The sequence below is a fragment of the Cebus imitator genome, unplaced genomic scaffold, assembly GCF_001604975.1.
Source record: "Cebus imitator isolate Cc_AM_T3 unplaced genomic scaffold, Cebus_imitator-1.0 Scaffold140, whole genome shotgun sequence".
Taxonomy (NCBI): Eukaryota; Metazoa; Chordata; class Mammalia; order Primates; family Cebidae; genus Cebus; species Cebus imitator.
Window position 1 is genome coordinate 1420988 of NW_016107455.1, and position 18012 is coordinate 1438999.

The 18012-nt window shown below is 38.6% G+C and overlaps 1 protein-coding gene across 4 annotated transcripts in view; it reads right to left on the reverse strand.

The window, feature by feature from the left end:
- Positions 1-18012, reverse strand: part of SSH2 (slingshot protein phosphatase 2) — a 302028-nt gene that overhangs the window by 115394 nt on the left and 168622 nt on the right. The window lies entirely within an intron of this gene.

Here is an 18012-nt window from a genome sequence, read left to right on the forward strand (position 1 = left end):
AAAAAAAAAAAAGAAAGAAAGAAAGAAAAGAAAAATGTCAGGTATGTTGGCTCATGCCTGTAATTCCAGCACTTTGGGAGGCCGAGGCGGGCAGATCATGAGATCAGGAGTTTGAGACCAGCATGGCCAACATGGTGAAACCCTCTCTCTACTAAAAATATAAAAATTAGCCGGGTGTGGTGGCACACACCTGTAGTCCCAGCTACTCAGGGGGCTAAGGCAGAAGAATTGCTTGAACCCAGGAGGTAGAGGTGGCAGTGAGCGGAGACTGTACCATTACACTGCAGCTTGGGTGACAGAGTGAGATTGACTAAAAAAAAAAAAATTCTATATTACAAAGATTCCCAAGCATTAAGTAAGAGTTGACTTACTGAAGCCCAACAGTACTAGACATAACAGGATTTTAGCATAATAAAGGATTTTGGATAAGATTTTGAAATTCATTAAAATTAAATCTGACCAGCAAATTAAGTTTACACTTCTCTGAACCTGTTGGATACTCTAGAAATGTCAACAGCTACCCAGAACATGCCACTTGATCACAGTACTTATTTTCTAACAGTATGAGAAATCTAAGATCACCAATACATTAAACACTACTTTATGCAGTAAGTGATTCAGCATGAAAGAAAAGGACTAGATTTAGGGCTTTACTGATCTTGATTTTATAATCCACGCAACATGAGAAAAGAGATTAACCCTAAGGTGTAACAGTTACTACAAAGGCTAATTTTTGTAACAGTTAACAATCCTCAACTATTGTCATTGTGTCTATAAATGCAGTGACCTTATATTATTTAGATTATCTGTTATATATATCTAAAAATTGACTTATACATTTACGTAAAATGTCTACACTTTGGTTTGTGGTTCAAGTAACAGTTTAACAGTCTTCTGACCATTTTCTCTAAAATAGTCTCTCCCTCCCAGCTTTCTTTCTGTCCTGCATTATCTTTTCTTGAGAGTTATTTAATCAGCTAATTATTTATTTACAGTAATTTATTTACAGTCTGTAATGTAAGTTCCAAGAGCTGTGACTTGGTCTTTTTTATTCACAGATGCATTCCTAGTGCCTAGAACATGGTAGGTGACCAATAAATAAATGAACATTTACTAAGTAGGGAAATGAAATTACCTATGGGCAAATAAGGCGCAGTACAAAAGCATGGGATACAAAGTTAGAAGACCTGGATTTCAGTTACTGCCCTTTCATCTTCAACAAGTTATTTAATCTCTTTGAACCTCAGTCTTGTTCCTTTAAAATGATGCTGAAATACTACGACACAGAGTTATTCCAAAGGTTACCGCAAATAATAGAAGTGAAAACTTGCATTTTTATTATAACCTAGCAGTTATTCTCAGAACACTGGCAAAAATTTTATAAAGTAGATCTTGAGAAAGCAAGATATTCTGCCACCTTACCTTTGATCTTGCAGAACAATAAAGGCAGAATTAAATAGTGAGAAAAGTTACGGGCTTGAACTTCACTTACCAGCCGGCTGACTTTGAGAAAGTCTCTTAACCTCTCTGAGGCCTAATTTTCTTATCTATAAGGTGAGAGGAAAAAATATTAACTGCTTCAAACGCATAATTGTTTGAATCAAATGTTATATGAATTGTGAAAGAGCTTTTAAAATTATAATGTGGTATATGTATTTTTAAATTAAATAAATTAATCACTTTCCTAAAACCAAAACTCTAATCTCAATTGCTACACCAGCCAAACACAAGAAAATACAGCAGCTCTTGCAGAAGTTCTCACATGGACTAAGAAAATTAAGTATACATACTTCCAATTCTTCCTACTGGGTCTCCAAGTTTGGCAAGAGGATAGAACAAGAAAAATTTTATAGAAAGATAAAAAATAGAGAAAACAGGGGTTCAGGAATAACGTAAATAAGTAGCAGAGTTCTAATCAAATCTACCATCTATTTACCTTCACCTCCCCGTCAGGGATCCGCTTGTGGCCTGTACAGGGTTTGGTGCTTGAAGGGTTCCAGAATTGGCTTAATGCTCTGCTGGTGCTGTCTTGAAATTCTTGTTTCTGAACAACAACAGGCCTTGCCTTTTCACTTTGCACCAGGCACTGAAAATTATATGGCTGTCCTGCACAAAATCTTTTGCTAGACTAGAGGATAAGGACAATAGCTTAGCTTACAGTCTCTCAATGACTCTATATGTAAGGACCACTGCTAACTTAAAGGACATTTCCTAAAATGGAAACTTTGAATCAGGCTGAAAACACTTGTAGTATCTCAATTCTGAGATAGCCAAATACTTAGTAAAAGCCAATTTAATTAAAAAGTGTTAGCCTTAATCATAATGCAAATATCACTTGCCTTTCCTAATGCTCCATCGGACCCTAATAGGCCAAAAGGTAATGTCAGTATATGCAATACCTGAATTTAATCTAATTGACTTTCTATTAAAAAACCCAACAAAAGGCCCTAGAAATTGTGGTGTACCTTTGGTTTTTTAATTTAATACCTGCATTCTCATAGTAAGCAAAGCAACACTCACAAAGAAACCATTTCTGGAAGGAAATCTCCAATACAACACAATTTAATTAAATCATACCTTTAAAAAAGTTTTCTTTCTTTTCTGCTCCTGCTGACCGCAGAAACAGCTAGTGATTTTTCTTTGATGGGAGCTGAATGGCCAAAGCTGATGAACTGAACATCTCTCAGGCTGCAATTCAGTTTTTGATGCTTGCATGTCAAAACAATGGCTTTTCTCCTTAAAGCTGGATTGACCTCACACTATCTATTTTGACCTTTGGACTCCTTATCAGTCACCTTTGATCTCTGACAGTAGGTGGACAGGCCAACCACAGGTCTACTCTTCAGTGAACAAAGGCTTGCTATGTAAAAGAGATGAGCTGTGGGCAGAGATCCGATCTGAAGAGAAGGTGCTGAACTCACCCTCTGTTCCAGCACCATGTCCAGAACCGCTGCCACAACAAAAAGTGAAACTTCACCTGAAAGCACTTGCCCTGTCTGTGATTTAAACACACACCTTCATTAAGGAAGCATCACAGTCTCAAAGAGAGGCAGGCAACCAACACTACTGAAGCCAGCAGTAATAGACAAAGAAACTGCCCTCCTGTCTTTTCTTTTTTTTTCCTTTTATTCCCCCCTTTTTTAGTAGATTTGCCATAGGCCCCTACGGATAGTGTTTAGATCTGCTGGTGAAATTTAAAGAAAGTGCCTTTGAGAAACATGCATACGTTTCTCCTTTCTCCTATATTCAATACTCATATAGCGTTTGGTTCAAGAATTTAAATGACTCATTCCCTAAAAAGTTAATCTCCTACAAAAAAAAAAAAGTTAATCTCCTCACCTTTGTGAAATATGTCAAGTGCTTTCTATAAATAAGGGCAGGAAATTCTAACTTCATAAGCATAATCATTAAAATAATCTATTTGATCATCTTTTAAAATTTAAGTATCATACATAGTAAGATAGCACTAAGGGAAATCTCAATATGCTTAACACTTCCTAAACAGCACAATGAAATGTTGTTCAAGGTCTGAATTAATTCGCTACATAACCTAAGCAATTCTGTTTGCTTATCTTTTGGCTTTAAAATTCTTTAAGTCTAAAATGGTAATACTTTTAGAATAAACTGACAATGTGGGGAGCAAACCTCAATTTACAAACACTACCTATCTGCCCAAAAACACCCTAGGACAATTAGTTTCTTCATCTTGACTATCGATGTACTATTATTTGATCTTTCCATTAGTTCTACCCAAACAACTCACAAAGTAATGCATTCTTCACCAGTACTTAGGTATGAAAGAGGGTCTTGACAGCAAAGACAAGTGAGAATCAATTTTTCTGGGTCTCCAAGTAGCTCAGAAGAACTGAAAGATGGAATCATATTTTAAAAAACTTTTATTTATTATTTCAGGAGCATTAGAAATATGAATTACTACAACTGCTGATGGGACTGTAGACTGGTCCAACAGGTGAGCAAACCAGCAGCCTGTATCAAAAGCCCTAGAAATACATATATCCTTTGTCCTAGCAATCCCAGAACTGACCCTTAGAATATGTCTTTTAGGGACATGGGCAAAGACTGAAGCATAAGGATGTTCATTCAGTGAGGTTTTGTTTATAACTGCAAAAAACTGGACACAACCGAAATGTTCAACAATCGGACAGAATATGAATCAGTTTTATGGAAAACAAACAACCAGTAAAAAGGATATGAAAAAAAAATGCATTTGGGGACAATGGCAGGATGTTCTCAATATGCTGAAGTGAAAATAATGAGGCTGCAAAGCAGTAGACATGGGACCATCCCATTTTTAAAAGCATACACATACATGAAAAAGATATGTGTTAACCTGGATGGTGTTAACAGCAAATCTATTTGGGAAATAAAAATAAGAGTAATGTTTTTGGAGGGAGGAGAAACGTCTCAATGCTTTCTGCTTTTTCTATAATAAACATGCATTATCTGCAAATATTAAAATACAGCCAATACTGCTTTCTGCTTCACTGATAAGACTGGTTCCATTAAAAAAAAAATCACTCACCCAGGACAAGTTTTTTTTTTTTTTTTTTTTTTGAGACAGGGTCTCACTCTGTCACCCAGGCTGAAGTGCAGTGTCATAATCACAGCTCACTGCAGCCTTGACCTCTTGAGCTCAAGCAATCCTCCTGCCTCAATCCACAGCCTCAGTAGAGATGGGGTTTCACAATGTTGGCCAGGATGATCTCGATCTCCTGACCTGGTGATCTGCCTGCCTCAGCCTACCAAAGTTCTGAGATTACAGGAGTGAGCCACCGTGCCTGGCCCAGATTTGTTTTTTTAAAACATAACAAATTTTCTCATGACACTATTATTTTCTGACAAACAGGGCATATGGGCTTGCTGAGAATTTCTCCAAGCATCTAAAATAGCAACAAAACAAGAAGAGAGAATTCCAGTAGCACGGGTACAGACTACCACGATAACTGAGATTGACTATGAGAGAGCTACAGGGGGCAATAAGCCCCAGCACACTAATAGCCTGTTCTTAACAGATGTACTCAAGCACTTCTAAGAGGAAGCAATAAAAAAGTATGATTAAACCAATAGTTTACAATTTTTACATTAGAGATAACTAGCCAGTCTACTACATTATTCCAGTTTTTAATTTTGAAAAAAAATTATACTGGGTTTAAATTCATTTGGTTAGAATCACTAAGCGTTATGAAATATGCAGTTTTTCTTACCTAGTTTCGGTTTGCCATTTTTCTTGGCACAGGCATTATTAGGGCATAATCTCTAAATTTTTAGTAGTTGCAGTGTCTCTTTTTTGACTCAATATCATTAAACTATCATTTGGGCTTAGTGTGACATGGCATTTATACAGTTCTTGATCTTCATTGATTAATGATAATCACAGGCTTACTATTTGTATGAAACATTCTCATATCCACTAGAATGATTTTCATGGGTATTTGACTTAGAAACGAATGAGTTGTACGTTGCTTATATAGAACCCTAAATACATTAAGCCATTAATTGGCCACCAGGCCATTAAACTAGCAACCAAGCCAATAATAACAAGAAAAAATAGCAATCAGCACACCTTTCCCCTAATAGCTTACTCCACTATAAATGTTATAAGCCCTCTGTGCCATGGGAACCACCTTGCCTACCGCGTGATGCTGATGTAATAATAACATCTAAAGCTAAGCACCTGGAGGAATAAGAGAAATAAGTTTTGCTTTGGATTACTTGAATGTGCTTTTTTCTTTAAATAAACCATAAAGCCACTACCAGATAGTTTAACGATTTCTGTTCTTGTGCTGCCTGCGGGGATTTCACATTGTGCTCACAGCCACTGGTATTGATTCAACAACAATGGCCTTGTAAAATTGGCAACCTTCCTAAATAAGCTATGTAAAATCTGCAAACACTGGTTACTGTGCTGTGTGCCTAGTAGATACTCTGGATGTTCTGCCCATATGATATACCCAAAATATGCTCAAAATAGTTTTCTTTTCTTTCTTTTTTTTTTTTTTTTGATGGAGTCTCTCTCTCTCTCTCTCTCTGTCATCCAGGCTGGAGTGCAGTGGTGCGAACTCAGCTCACTGAGACCTCTGCTTCCCAGGTTCAAGCGATTCTCATGCCTCAACCACCCCAGTAGCTGGGATTACAGGCATATGACACCATGCCCAGCTAATTTTTGTATGTTTAGGAGAGATGGGGTTTCACCATGTTGGCCAGGCTGGTCTCGAATTCCTGATCTCAAGTTATCTGCCCACCTTGGCCGCCCAAAGTGTTGGGATTACAGGTGTAAGCCACCACATCCGGCTCAAAGTAATTTTCTAAAGAACATTATCAGTCTATACAAAAAACCTTTCTGGGTTCTTCCTTTTACATCAAATGATTAATAGCAGTCATCCATTGAAAGCTATCTTACTTGTATGTAATAGGGCCATAACATCCCCCACAGTAGCCTTCCTTTCTTGTCACCATGCAAGTATCCTTTACCACTGTTACACAAATCAAGATATTTAAAGATCAGAAGTCAAGGTCAGAGTCTCAGCTCAAATCCTATTGCCTTTTTTTTTTGAGATGAAGTCTCACTCTGTAGCCCAGGCTGGAGTGCTGTGGCGTGATCTCGGCTCACTGCAACCTCCCCCTCCCAGGTTCAAGTGATTCTCCTGCCTCAGCCTCCTGAGTGGCTGGGAGTACAGGTACGCACCACCATGCCCAGCTAATTTTTGTATTTTTAGTAGAGATAGGGTTTCACCACGTTGGCCAGGCTGACCTCAGGTGATCTGCCTGCCTCAATCTACTAAAGTGCTGGGATTACAGGCATGAGCCATGGTACCCAGCCTCATAAAGCCTTTTCTAATTGGTTCACTACAATGATACCCTTCTTTCTTTTTTTTTATTTTTTATTTTTTGAGATGGAGTCTCACTTTGTTGCCCAGGCTAGAGTGCAGTGGCGCAATCTCTCCTCACTGCAACATCCCAACTCCTGGGTTAAAGCTATTCTCATGCCTCAGCCTCCTGAGTAGCTGGGATTACAGGTACCCGCCACCACATGAGGTTAATTTTTATATTTTCAGTAGAGATGGGGTTTCAGCATGCTGGTCAGGCTGGTCTCAAACGCTTGACCTCATCCTCCTTCCTTGGTTTCCAAAAGTGCTAGGATTACAGGCGTGAGCCATCGCACCTGCTACAATGATAATGAAATTCTCTGAATTTCTAAAGCACAAATTGTACTATTCATCTGACACTTAGCATGCAGTGCTAAGTGCAGTTTAGGGACCATGACCGGTCCCTAAATTGTGCTCTTGGGACCAGGCGTGGTAGCTCACGCCTGTAATCCTAAGCACTTTGGGAAGCCAAGGCGGGCAGATCATGAGGTCAGGAGATCGAGACCATCCTCGCTAACACCGTGAAACCTCGCCTCTACTAAAAATACAACAAAAAAAATTAGCCGGGCATGATGGCACGCACCTGTGGTCCCAGCTACTTGGGAGGCTGAGGTAGGAGAATCGCTTGGACCCAGGAGGCGGAGGTCGCGGTGAGGGGAGACTGCGCCACTGCACTCCAGCCTGGGTGGCAAAGTGAGACTTCATCTCAAAAAAGTAAAAATAAATAAAATTGTGCTCTTATTTATCCTTTCATTCATGTCTTATTTCCTCAACAGACTGAGTATCCTGCAGTAACCATGCCTTATATTTCTTTTTTATCTCTTACTTCTTATACAAAATAGATGCAATTTAGGATAATGATGGACATGACAGGATTCTTACCATCATGCTGGGGTGCCACTCTGTATTCTAATTCTTTCTACTATAATTTGGCTCATATCAAAAGAGCAAAATGAGCAAAAATTTAATTTACCATTTGCTGAGTGCTTACTATTACCAGCACTTCACAAATCTCACATTTAATCCTCATAGGTATTGTAAGTTCCATTTTACTGATGAGGAAACTAAGGATTAGGGTGGTTATATAATATGTTTGAAGTCACACAGATAATAAATGATGAACTCTGGAACTCAGGTCTGTTTCATTTCAAATATTGCACTATTACTGTTAGGTACAATAAAAATGGCAAGTAGTTATTCTGAATATGTGACCCCAGAAATCTTTTAAGAGTCCTAAAGAGAATGCTTAAGGAATGGGATACTTTAAGAATTATGTGTCAGATTTTACTGAGGAGGGAAGGACATCACAGAGGTAGGACTGACAGAATGATAGATATCAAGTTTGGTCAAAGGGACTTCAGTTTTTTTTTTTTTTTTTTTTTGAGACAGAGTTTCGCTCTTGTTACCCAGGCTGGAGTGCAATGGCGCGATCTTGGCTCACCGCAACCTCCGCCTCCTGGGTTCAGGCAATTCTCCTGCTTCAGCCTCCTGAGTAGCTGGGATTACAGGCACGCGCCACCATGCCCAGCTAATTTTTGGTATTTTTAGTAGAGACGGGGTTTCACCATGTTGACCAGGATGGTCTCGATCTCTGGACCTCGTGATCCACCCGCCTCGGCCTCCCAAAGTGCTGGGATTATAGGCGTGAGCCACTGCGCCCGGCTGGGACTTCAGTTTTATTTGTTGTTTGAATTCATTTCACTCATCTCTTAGGAAGAGAGATTTACATTGAGAATTCACATTCCCCCACAGAAACCCCAAATTCTCAACTAAAGCTTCCCCTCAAAATAGAGATAAGGCTGGGTGTGGTGGCTCATGCCTGTAATGCTAGCACTTTTGGAGACCGAGGTGGGTGGATCACCTGAGGTCAGGAGTTCAAGACCAGCTTTGCCAACATGGTGAAACTTTGTCTCTACTAAAAAATACAAAAATTAGGTGGGCATGGTGGTGGGTACCTATAATCCCAGCTCCTCAGGAGGCTGAGGCAGGAGAATAACTTGAACCCAGGAGGCAGAGGTTGCAGTGAGCCAAGATCACACCACTGCACTCCAGCCTGGGCAACAGTGCAAACTCTGTCTCAAAAAAATAGATAAAGAAATAAAAAGAGATGATATAATTATGGGAAATTAAAATTTTTGATGTTCATGAGAACTGTGTATATTAGCATTAAGAGAAAGATTAACTTAAAGGGACATGGGACAGAGGAGAATCCTGAAGAAATGGCATCTCTCAAAAGTTCTGTTGTGAATGAGATTTATTTAAAATTAGTGAAGAAATATTCTCATTCAATTTGGCCCTCACGGAGACACACTGGTTTTTATGACACAAAATTCAGAGAACAGCAGAGACAAGATGCACTGATAAGCTGCTAAGCTCACAAACCTGACCCGCTTTTTGCTGAGGTGATGAAGTATGCTTGAAGTGTTGCTTAAGTCGCAAACAGATAAAGCCGTATGTAGCATAAACTTTTACAGGGTCACCACAGAAGACAATCAATATGAAGTTCACAATTAGAACGCTCAGGACTTGAAATACTCTTATGGAACACGAATATCCATATAAATTTTGATGGATAAATATGAAGTACAGATGATAAAAGTAACAAACATAACTGGAATTTTTATTGTTCTTTCTTGTGAATAATTACCTCAGGTGATATCCAAAATGCCCTGAAATGAGGCAGATACCATCCTTAAACAAACATATACAACAATTTAAATAGTTTAGTTCATTACTTCACAAAAAAAAAAAAAAAAAATCAAATCATTCTACTTCTACCCTGGAAATCTAAACTGTTACAACATTTTAAGAAAGCTTATAATTGGCTAATACTGAGGTTTCTCTTTATTTAAGAGCGATTCAAACCTCTGGATTTTGTTGCTTTACCAACTGTAACTAAGCCAAATCCCTTGAATTACTAAAAGAAGGGTCATACCCCTCTAAAAATAGATTAATGCAGAAAACACAAGTTGTTAAATTCACACAGCATGCAAAAAAGGTGAGCCCAAATTTGCCCTTTGGTGTGCAATAATAGCAATCTATTTATAAATTACTGGCTACATCCTTTCCAAATTACAGGAACACCTAAAAAGGCCTTGATGTTTGTAGCACATTTCTTTAAAATAAACTTAATTATATTAGTTATACAGTTTTTTCTTTCACCTTAGAAACTGAAAAAGTAGCCGGGTGCAGTGGCTCACAGCTGTAATCCCAGCACTTTGGGAGGCCGAGGCAGGTGGATCATGAGATCAGGAGATCAAGACCATCCAGGCCAACATGGTGAAACCCCGTCTCTACTAAAATACAAAAAAATTAGCCCCTCGTGGTTGTGCATGCTTGTAGTCCCAGATACTCAGGAGGCTGAGGCAGGGGAATTGCTTGGACCCTGGAGGCAGAGACTGCAGTCAGCTGAGATCATGCTACTTCACTCCAGCCTGGAGACAGAGCAAGCCTCAGTCTCAAAAAAAAAAAAAAAAAAAAAAAAAAAAAAAAAAAAAAAAAAAAAAAAAAAAAAAAAAAAAAAAAAAAAAAAAAAAAAAAAAAAAAAAAAAAGAAATTAAAAAAATATGTGAAAGATTCAGAAATTGTGTGATAACATTTCCATCACTGTTCTTTAGCCCAAAGGCAGTTTAACATATGGTAAATTAAGAGGACTCACATTAACTGGAAAGACCCAAGAACAGATGTGAGCAAGATGATCTATAGCAGTTTAAGCCTCTCTGTTATTTCCAGACCCAATAGCTCTTGGAAACAGAGACTGACAACTTCTTTAGTTATTTGGCTTTGGGCAGTGTTCATCAGTGTTAAGTCTACAGACATTTCCCAATTTCAGAAGTAAATATAGGTGACCACACAAGCCTAAGAGTAGTAATTTAGAAAAAAAGAAATCCATTCTAGACTTATCGAAAAGAAATCTTGACTTGAGCACATCACTACCTTACCATTCCTGTTCATCTTCAGTGTGCAGATTTACTTTCCAGTTAACTTAGCTACGAATGATTCCAAAAAGGCCAAAGTTGAGAGGCTTTTTTTTGAGACAGAGTTTCGCTCTTGTTGCCTAGGCTGGAGTGCAATGATGCTATCTTGATTCACTGCAACCTCCGCCTCCTGGGTTCAAGCGATTCTCTTGCCTCAGCCTCCTGAATAGCTGGGATTACAGGCAGGTGCCACAATGCCTGGCTAATTTTGTATTTTTTAGTAGAGACGGGGTTTCTCCAGGCTGGTCAGGCTGGTCTTGAACTCCCATCCTCCTGTGATCTGCCCACCTCAGCCTCCCTAAGTGGTGGGATTAGGGGTGTGAGCCACTGCACCAGCTGAGAGCTCTTTTTTTATGCCCCTCAGTTCTATGTTAATTACATAGAACTCTACTGATTTTAAACAATCATAAGTGTGGATAAAGCCACAGAAAGTTATCACTAATAATAAAAACACAAATGCATCTTTATACTTTGATAGGGGATCATTAACTGTTCCTTCACATTTGAAGGCCATAACACCCAGAAGATTCACTAGATGTAAACCAATTGGATCATTTTCTTAAAAATATTCCATTTTAAGGCGATATTCTCTATTCAAGGACCAAAAATAGCCATAAAAAGTCAGTATTAATTTAAAATCAAAGTGGCATCTCATACCTCTCTTAAATATTAATATTAGTCTCTTTATCCACCAAAGAGAGAAAAAAAAGCCCTTAAATCATAAATGAATGCCTGGTTTCAATTACTCCATTATCAATTATTTAGTTACGTTTGCCCATTTCTGTAGAAGACAAGATCTAGATTTTAAAAGCATCATAGATGATAATTACACTTATTCAATGAGAACATGGAAATTTAAAAATTTGAATGGTTAAAAAAAATTCATAAAATAAAAACACTTGGAATAGAACTGCTTGGTTCCAAGCTTTAAAATACAGATAATTCTACAAAACAACTGTTTCAGAGCACAGAAAAATGAAAAAACTACCTAAATCATTCTATAAATCAGACATAAGCTGGACAAAGACAGCATCAAAGATTCACCAAATATTTGGATCCCTAAAGGCAAAACCTTAAATATTTGTAAACCAAACCCAGCAATGTTAAATGAATAATGCAAAAAGGGGGTATAGTTCAGTTATGTAAAGATGGTTCACTTCAACAATTCAGTATGTCATTGTATTACCAGTAAAGGGAAAAAAATATTATTCCATAGATATAAAAAAGCAGTCAATAAAATTCAATACCTAACTGAAAAATCTTTGCAAATTAGCAATAATAAGAAATGCTCTCAGCTTCATAAACGATCTATGCCAGAACCTACAGCACACAGTATACTCACTTACAATACCTAAGAAGCCTTGTTTTCACAATGGAAGATAAGACAAAGCCCACTAGTATCACACTATTTAACATTATAAGGCCTAGCTAAAGCAATGAGAGTTGTAAGTACCGTCATGCATCACTTAATGACAGGAAAACATTCTGAGAAATTCATCTTTAGGCAAGTTTGTCATTGTGTGAACACCATAGAGTATAAATCTAGATGTTACAGCCTACTACACACCTTGGTTATATGATATAATCATATAGGTGGCAAACCTGTACAACATGCTACTATACTGATTACTGTAGGCAACTGTGACATAATGTTAAGTATTTGTATCTCTAAACATATCTACACATAGAAAAGGCAAGGTAAAAATGTGGTATAAAAGATAAAAAATGGTACACTTGTAAGGGGCACTTACCATCAATGGAGGTTGCAGGACTGGAAGTTGCTCAGGGTGAGTCAGTGAGGGAGTGGTGAGTGAACGTGAAGGCCTACGACATGACCATAACTACTGTTGACTTTATAAACACCATACACTTAGGCTACACTAAATTTATTTTAAAAACTTTTATCTTTTCATGTTTGTTTGTTTTTTAAGATAGAGTCTTGCTCTGTTGCCCAGGCTGGAGTGCAGTGGCATAATCTCGAGTCACTGCAACCTCTGCCTCCTGAACTCGAGATTCTCCTGCCTCAGCCTCCTAAATAGCTGGGATTACAGGCGCCTACCATCATGCCCAACTAATATTTGTATTTTCAGTAGAGATGAGGTTTCATCATGTTGGCCAGGCTAGTCTAAAACTCCTGACCTCAAGTGATCCACCCGCCTCAGCCTCCCAAAGTGCTGGGATTACAGGTGTTGAGCCATTATACCCAGCCAAAATTTATCTTTTTTCAACAATAAATTAACTTTATCTTAGAGTAACTTTTTTACTTTATAAACTTCTTAATTACTTTAACTTTTTGGTTCTTTTGTAATAACAGCTTAAAACACAGAAAAATTGGCCAGGTGCAGTGGCTCAAACCTGTAATCCCAGCACTTTGGCAGGCTGAGGCAGGAGGATCGTTTGAGATCAAGAGTTCAAGACCAGCCTGGCCAACATGATGAAACCCAGTCTTTACTAAAAATGTGCAAATTAGCCGGGCGTGGTGGCGAGTGCCCGTAATCTCAGCTACTTAGCAGGCAGGGGCAGGAGAATCACTTGAACCCAGGAGGGGAGGTTGCAGTAAGCTGATGTTGGGCCATTGCACTCCAGCCTGGGCGACTTAGACTCTGTCTTAGAAAAAAACAAAAAAACAAAAATTGTACAAATATACAAAAATATTTTCTTTATCTCCCCCTTCCCGTTCCCTTTCCCCCGCCTTGCTTTTTTTTTTAAGAGACAGGGTCTCCTCTGTTGCCCAGGCTGCAGTGGCACAATCATAGCTCACTGTAGCCTCAAACTCCTGGGTTCAAGCGATCCTCCTGCCTCAGCCCCCAGAGTAGCTGGGATTATAGACACAAGCTACTGTGACTGGCTATATACTTATTCCATAAGCTTTTCTTTTTTTAAAATGTATATATTTTTTAATCTTGAAACTTTTTAGTTAAAGACACAAACACACACACACACACACACACACACACACACACACACACACACACTAGCTTAGGACTAAAGAGTCAGGATTATTAAGATCATTGTTTTTCATCTCCATATTTTGTCCCACTGGAAGGTCTTCAGGGCAATATGTATATGGGGCTGTCATTTCCTATGATAACGATGCTTTCTTTTAGAACACATCCTGAACTGCCTGGGCAGCTTTACAGTTAACTATTTTCTTCTAAGTAGAAAGAGAGCACACTCTAGGTGGGGTGCCTTGGCTTGTGCCTGTAATCTCAGCACTTTGGGAGGCCCAGGTGGGCGGATCACCTGAGGTCAGGAGTTTGAGAGCAGCCTGACCAACATGGTGAAACCCAGTCTCCACTAAAAATCCTAAAGTATATATGTTGCATTTCAAATTAATGAAATAAGAATGTATTAAATAATGGTATTAGAATAACTATCCAATTAGAAAAAAAGTTAAGCTAGATTCTTACCTCAAACTATAAATAAATTCCAGATGTTTTAAAGACTTAAATATTTAAAAATGTAAAAATGTAAACATGCTAGAAAAAACATAAAATAATACTTTGATAATCCTGAGGCTGAATGGGAAGAGGTTTTTAAAAAGCAAGATGCAAAATCTTGAAATCACAAGATCAAATACAACATTTGACTATATAAAAATTTAAAACTTTTACATGGGATGCAAAGTTAAAAGGCAAAAGCAACAGGCTTGGAGAAAGTATTTTTGCCACATATTCAGAATATATAGAGAACATAAAAAAGAAAAAAAAATCAATAGAAAAATGGTCAGAAGTACAAATATTCAAATCACAGAAAAAAAAAATCAGTAACATATAAAAAGACACTAAACCTCCATAAGTAATAAGGGAATTTTAAATAGAGACCTATTGAAGTACAGGGACTCTAGAGTCAGACTACCTGTGTATGCATCCTGGCTGGATAATCTTGACAAGTTAACCTCTCTGTGCCTCTCTTCTGTAATTGAGGATAATATTTAACTCATAAAGTTTTTAAGAAGAGCGAATGAAATGATCTACTGCTCAAAACAGTGTCCCTCAGATAGTAAATGCTCAGTAAAAAATTTTCTTTTTTTTTTTTTTGAGATGGAGTTTTGGTCAGTAGCCCAGGCTGGAGTGCAATGGCACAATCTCGGCTCACTGCAACCTCTGCTTCCTGGGTTCAAGCAATTGTCTGGCCTCAGCCTCCTGTGTAGCTGGGATTACAGGTACCTGCTATCATGCCTGGCTAATTTTTGTATTTTTGTAGAGACGGGGTTTCACCATGTTGGCCAGGCTGGTCTAGAACTCCTGACCTCAGGTAATCCACCCGCCTTAGCCTCCCAAAGTGCTGGGATTACAGGCGTGAGCCACCTCACCCTGCTTATCTGCTATGAACGTCATTAATATTATTAGGGTTGGGGAAGATATAGGGAAAGACATGCTTATACACAGCTGGTTAAGAACAAATTGGTAAAGCCTTTTTAGAAAGCAATTTGGCTGTATGTATCAAATTTTTAACATATACATAAAATGAGGTCCAGAAATTCCACTGCTAGAAATTTACGGAAATGTTTTCATATGTATACAAAGATGTATATATCAGGATTTTGAGTGCAGCACTACAGGAGCTCTGGATTCAGAAATAAGAAATGCTGGTTCTAGTTTCAGTTCTGCTATCAAGTCATGTAGCCTGGTGCAAATCACTTCAGCATTTGGATTATTTATTTTTTTTATGCTATAAAATGTAGACAATGACTTGCCCAATCTGCCTCAGAGGAATACTTTAAGGTAGTGGGCAACGTCATCAGCTTCATCTAGGAACCTGTTAGAAGCGCAAATTCTCCAGCCACAATCTAGACTTACAGAATCAGAAACTCTGGGGACTGTGGGTAGCAATTTGTGTTTTAACAAGCCCTCCAGGTGATTCTGATGCAAGCTTAAGTTTGGAGATGAGTTCATGTGAAACACCTTGGACAACTGCAAAGTGGAACTGAAAGAACATTAGTACTATTACCAATACACAAAATAAGACTTTCTACCTTTTGATTTCATGAAAAGGTACATTGTAAATGAACATCCAATATGCTCCTCTACTGTTGAGGTTGAGCCTTAAAAAGCACTAATGTGCAGCTGAGTGCGGTGGCTCACGCCTGTAATCCCAGCACTTTGGGAGGCCGAGGTGGGTGGATCACGAGGTCAAGAGATCGAGACCATCCTGGTCAACATGGTGAAACCCCGTCTCTACTAAAGATACAAAAAATTAGCCGGGCATGGTGGCGTGTGCCTGTAATCCCAGCTACTTGGGAGGCTGAGGCAGGAGAATTGCCTCAACCCAGGAGGCGGAGGCTGCGGTGAGCCGAGATCCCGCCATTGTACTCCAGCCTGGGTAACAAGAGCGAAACTCTGTCTCAAAAAAAAAAAAAAGCACTAATGTGTTTCTAGGAAGTCAAGTTCATATATGAACCAAGTAAATAAAAAAAAATTTAGGTCAAGGATAAAAAGCTTAAGTTAACCTCATTAGCAAATCAAGTAATGCTTCAATACCTTAGTTTCAAGACAAGACTTTTTTGATCCGATGTTTTCATAACAGGGATGTTTTATTTTATTTAGTTTTATTTATTTATTTATGAGATAGGGTTTTGCTCTGTTGCCCAGGCTGGGGTGCAGTGGCACCATCTCGGCTCACTGTAACCTCTGCCTCTCTGGCTCACACTATCCTCCCACTTTAGCCTCCCAAATAGCTGGGACTACAAGCACGCACAACCACGCCTGGCTAATTTTCTGTAGAGACAGAATCTCCCTGTGTTGCCCAAGCTGGTCTTAAACTCCTGGGCTCAAGGGATCCATCTGCCTTGACCTCCCAAAAAGCTGGGATTATAAGCATGAGCCACTGTGCCCAGCTGGGAATATTTTAAAGAGTAGTCTTTGCCAGCATTTTATCTAATATTTTTTTATTCTTCCCTGAGCTTTTTAGGACACAAAAATGGTCACTTGTTTAGTATATAATAACACTAACACCTTGGCTCCTTGCTTAGTGACTACTTTCCAGAGAGTGAGTAATGGCTCTCTAAAAATAAAACAGGCTTCCATATTTTTCAGAAGTTCAGATTTTTGTTTTACTAAAATGCACGTATAGACTCTTAAAGGGTATGAACTTTTTATGATCATTCTCATCAGGCTAATCCAAGACTCTTGAAGTTTGACCAAATGATTCTCTGGGTTGCTCATATATATATTTTTTTCTAGCATAATTAATACTAAACAGTACAATAGTAACTATAGTTTATTTCTGGAATGATTTCGATCATTTATTAATGTTCTTCAATGACAGGTCAAAAATAATACCATATTTGGTGAGTTTTATACAGCGGCAAGTGTAGACCTTAATCTAATAATGATGACATAATTATCACTAAAATACAGTAATACCCCAGCTAGTCCATAATTTTACCTATCATATATAACACAGTTGAAAATAAGCACCTAAGAAATTGCCAAAATAGATGTCCAAAAGCCATAAATCCAAAAATCATCAACTTTCCTTCCTAGGAGAGTCCATAGGATCTCACTTTGGCCTATTTACTTTTTATTTTATTTTATTTTTAAAGAAATAGTCTTCCCCTATTGCCAAGGCTGGAGTGCAATGGCAAGATCATAGCTCACTGTAACTTCAGATTCCTGGGCTCAAGCGATCCTCCTGCCTCAGTCTCTTGAGTAGCTAGGACTACAGGCATGAACCACTACACCTTCCTATCAATCAATCAATCAATCAATCAGAGACAGGGTCCCACTACATTGCCTGGGCTGGTCTCAAACTCCTGTCTTCCCAAAGTGCTGGGATTACAGGTGTGAGCCACTGCCCCTGGCTCCAATTTCCTCTTTGACACAATTCTCACAGGATTTGTTTCTTTGTTTCTAAACCCACAGCAAACCTGAAGGCAGTAAATGAGAAGGGGCAAAAGCTCTTTTGAGTGGGTTCTCAGCAGTGACAAGAGAACCACTAGGCTAAGGGTACTCATGTATCAAGGTACTCCACTCCCCCAAATACAAAATTGTTTTGAGTCAGTCTTCATTTAGGACTCTAAATCTGAATTGTTTAGCTGCTCCCACTAGTTATTGCTATGTATGTATTGGTACCATAGGGACATGCTTGCAGCAGTTGAGGTTACAGTATCCGTTTTTAGAAATAACACTTCCCGGGGCCGGGCG